The sequence below is a fragment of the Gossypium arboreum genome, chromosome 1, assembly GCF_025698485.1.
Source record: "Gossypium arboreum isolate Shixiya-1 chromosome 1, ASM2569848v2, whole genome shotgun sequence".
Lineage (NCBI taxonomy): Eukaryota > Viridiplantae > Streptophyta > Magnoliopsida > Malvales > Malvaceae > Gossypium > Gossypium arboreum.
Genome location: NC_069070.1, coordinates 113735210 through 113739841, shown reverse-complemented (window position 1 = coordinate 113739841; position 4632 = coordinate 113735210). Strand labels below are relative to the sequence as shown.

The 4632-nt window shown below is 31.5% G+C and overlaps 1 long non-coding RNA gene across 1 annotated transcript; it reads right to left on the bottom strand.

Annotated features, from left to right (window-relative positions):
• Nucleotides 1–3589: 3589 nt before the first annotated feature.
• Nucleotides 3590–4277, bottom strand: LOC128286811 (uncharacterized). Its single transcript, XR_008277505.1, has 2 exons — nt 4143–4277; nt 3590–3945 (listed from the first exon to the last, which is right to left on the bottom strand). It is a non-coding gene; the product is annotated as an uncharacterized LOC128286811 (long non-coding RNA).
• Between the last annotated feature and the right edge of the window lie 355 nt (nt 4278–4632).

Here is a 4632-nt window from a genome sequence, read left to right as displayed (position 1 = left end):
GTCAACTCAGATTGCGAGAGGTGAGTTGAGCCTCGGATCACACGTCGAGGTATTTTCAATTTCCATTTTCAATTTCGCCTTTCAAAAAAAAAATCAACTCATATTGCGAGAGGTGAGTTGAGCCTCGGGACACTGTTGAGGTAATTTCAATTTCATTTTCAAAATTCAACTCATATTTGAGAAATGAGTTGAACCTCAAGACACGTTGAGGTATTTTCAATTTCTGTTTTCAAAAATCAACTTATATTGCGAGAGGTGAGTTGACCCTTGGCTCATCTTGTTGAGCTATTTTCAATTTCTATCTTTCAAAAAATCAACTCATATTGCGAGAGGTGAGTTGAGCTTGATCACACTGCGAGGTATTTTTCAATTTATATTTTTCAAAAAATCAACTCACATTGCGAGATGTGAGTTGAGCCTCGAGTTACATGTCGAGGTATTTTCAAAATCTATTTTTCAAATTCTGTTTTCAAAAATCAACTCATATTTAGAAGTGAGTTGAGCCTTGGCTCACGTCTTGAGCTATTTTCAATTCTGTTTTTTTCAAAAAATTCAACTCATATTGCGAGAGGTGAGTTGAGCTTTTAATTCTGAGAGTTGAGTTGAGTCTTTTAATTTACTTTTCAAAAATCAACTCATATTGCGAGAGGTGAGTTGAACCTCCATCACATATCGAGGTATTTTCAAAATCGCTTTTCAAGTTAAGTTTCAAAAATCAACTCATATTGAGAGGTGAGTTGAGCCTTGGCTCACGCTGTTGAGCTATTTTCAATTTCTTTTTTAATGTCTGCTTTTTAGAGAGTCAATTCATATTGCAAAAATGAGTTGAGCTCAGGATCACATGCCAAGAGAGAATAAAGATTGAAGGCGATTGAAGACATCGATCCGCCTCCTTAAAGTTGCAGTGGAGTTGATCGAGGGCATCAGATCTTGCCTTTCGGAGTCATGAAGAGAAGACCAAAACCTTATCTCACTGAAGCGATAGAAGAGCATATTGAAATTGTAGATCTTATCTTTCGAGTTACAGTGAAGCGGATCGAAGCCACAAATCTCATATCCTTGAAGTTACATTGGAGCAGATTGAAGCTACAAGGCATATCTCGAATTTGCGTGGATTGAACCAAAGCTACAAGATGCGGTGGACTGAAAAGAGACTAACTAAACAAGAAGAGTTCCAAATCAAGTCAAGACCTAGCAAGACCGGCAAGTTTGGTCTTCTTGAAAGTCTTTGCTCTATTTTCGTTGCACGACAATGAGCAAAGAGGGCAGCAATAGAAGCCCAAATTGCCGGGCCCAATTATATGAAAACCCAACCAAACCTCTAAACCCACTAAAACCCTTAACCCATGACCCATTTACATCTACCCAAACCCAATTCAAAAGCCCATTAAGCCCCCAAAAAAACCTAACCCAAAAAAAAAACAAAGAAAAAAAAAAAAAAGAAAAACTTACCCCAAAAAACCTAACCCCAAAAAAAGAAGAAAAAGAAAACCTAACAAAAAAGATAAAAAACCTAGCCACCTAACCACTTTCCCACTTGCCCCATTTTCCTCCCATTGTCTACCACCACCACCTACAAAATAGAAAAAAAAAAGAAAATCATGTAAAAGATGGCTATAAAAGCCATTCAAAATCATGTAAAAAGGAAGAAGGAGGATTTTACAAAGATTGAAGAAGGAAAAAACACAAAATCCTTCAAATTTTGAACACAAAAGAAACATCAATAAAAGGTTGCATTTTTTCTTTTTCCTCTTCTTTGAATCTTTTTCTTTCTTTTTTTGTGTTGTTTTTTTCTTTCTTTATATATACATATATTGTTAAAAATTATTTACCTTTTCCGCCACAGTAGGCGGTGGCGATGATGTCGGTGACGGTGACCAACGATCGACCGGTGACCGGCCCCCCCTTGGCCGGATTTCTTTCCCCCCTTCCTTCTCTCTTCCCTCTCTCTTCTTTTTCATTTATTTTTCGTATTTACCTTGGATTTCATATTATTTTGCTACTTAATTTAGCTTTAAATATTAATCATGTTATATATGTAATATTGTTATCACTATTATTTTTATATATTGTTATTATTATATTATATTTAGCTATTTATATATATATATTTTCTTTATGTTTCGTTTCTTACTATTATATGCATATATATCTATTATTATATTTATTATTAATATTGTTAGCATTAGTACTTTTACTTAATGTGTATGTAGATATACATGTACATATTATTAGCTTTTTATCATATGTGTATATTGTATATATTATATTTATATTATATATATATTCTTAATGTTATTAGTTGTATACTTCTTGTATATTTCCATGTATATATTTTATATTGTCTCATGTACATACTCAAATACTATTATATATATACGTATTTTTAATACCATATCATGTATATATTATTATATTTATTTTATCCCTATTATATTTATTATTAATATTAGTACACATATTTTATTATAGGAGTATATATATTCTTTTCTTTATATAGTATTATTTTCATATATCGTTATATTTATTATTATACTTATCATTTTCTCTATTGTTACTTACTATTTTGTTTTAAATTATTATGTATTATTTGGTATATATGCGTCTTTTATTATTACTCTTATTATCATTATTAGTACATGTCCATTATATATGTAGATATTTTAATACATATAAGTACATATTCATGTAGTGTCGTTAGCATATATATATATAAAATATATTTTTCTGTTATTAATATTTCTAATATATGTTGTATATTTTCATTTTGGTATGTCATGTATATATATATATATATGTATATGTATGTTTTATGTATATATTGTTATTTTCTATTGTCATTATGAATATATTATTTTTCTTATTATATTGGTAGTACATCATTTCTATTTTTTTGTAAATATTAATATTGTTGTTTTAATATTCTCGGTTTTAACATTTCATTATTAATTGCATCGTTGTTTTGTATTATTTACTTAATTCTTATTTTAAATAATGTTTTACTCATAATTTTTAATTTCAATAAATAAGGCAACATGCTGATTTAATATTAAGTCATCGATTTCATCGCTATGTTGGGTGAATATCAATCGACTCGTGTTAAAACGGTACGTCCTTCTCAATAGAAAACGAAACTTGAAATTTCTCGTGTTTTGATCGAATCACGATTCAATGTTACTTTGAACTTGCAATTTTGAAAATTAAGACAATACTTGTTTAATAAGATACCAATTTTGGGCGTCGCGAGGGTGCTAATACCTTCCTCGCGCGTAACCGACTCCCGAACCCAACTTTACTTTGGCTTTTGACGTAGACCTAAATTCGGCCTTCATTTTTGTGCAAGAATAAGTTTTCTTTTCTAAAAAGGATGATTTATTAGGTGTCCGGTCACACCTGGAAAAAAGATCGGTGGCGACTCCCTTTATTAATAAAATCGAAAGTTGGTTTTCAAATGTTTAATAAATCACCACAATTAGCGACCGAAAGAGAATTTTTTTTACGTCGCTACAACATGAACGTACAAGCAGTTTGGAGGTAGCTTGAATTATCGAAAGAAACTCCTCCAGAGGAAGACTTTGATTTAGATACATGGAAGAGTAATTGAAAGCCTTGAGAAGCCAATGTTGATGAGCTCATAGTAACTCGTTATTGCAGACACACTACATATGATGAAACAAACTACATAATAGTCTTGAAGAAAACACAAATCATGGGCAGGTAATGCAACTTCATGATCTGGTTTTTATATATTCACATTACAATTTCGCCAATGGATCCTATAGCTTGCCCATTACATTCAAGGTTTAGCTGGCTACTCTTAGCAGCCGTGGCGGTTATAAACGGAACAGGGTGGGATCTTAGGAGGAGTTGTAGCTGGTATGCAGTTCTTCTAAGGCTTTCCACGGCCACAATTAGGAGTGGTAAACACTGGTGGATCATTGATGTCTGCAAAATTAACAGACGTATATTTCCCATTTACATATATATATATAGCTAAAGGGTATATAAGTCCTTAAAATTATTTACTAATAATTTGACTAGTTATTGTATGCGTATATATGTAAATATATTGCTCGTTGATTATATAAAATAAAATTGGAGATTCCTATAGAATTAGTAAACTTGTTGATGTAATTAATTACCCTTCTCCCCAAGTTGTAGAGCCATGGTGGAAGTAGGGATAAAGAGAGTGGAAGCCAGGAGAATGCATACCATCACTAATAATGCTCTCATTTTGGGGGGTATATTGTTGTTGTTAATAGTAGGTAGTTTGTGTTAAGCATGGCCTTTCTTTCGACTACTATTTATAGGTCGATATTTCAAAGTTAATTTGATAATAAATTATTATTCACTCTATAAAACTAGCAAAATTGACAAAGGGAGGACTGACGAAATTTCCACGGCAGGCAATGGATTATAGCTATTGTCCCTTTCAATTCCACTTGTCTTTTATGGCCCATATTTCCACTCAAAAATCAAATTTGTAGCGGTTATCGCTTTCATTATTCTCTCACTAGGAAAACTAGAAATATTATTAGTGATAGACTTTATGGATTGAATAGGTAAAGAGGAAATTTCTTCATCAAATTTATGTTTAATTATATATATAATATATATAAAATATAATTTCTT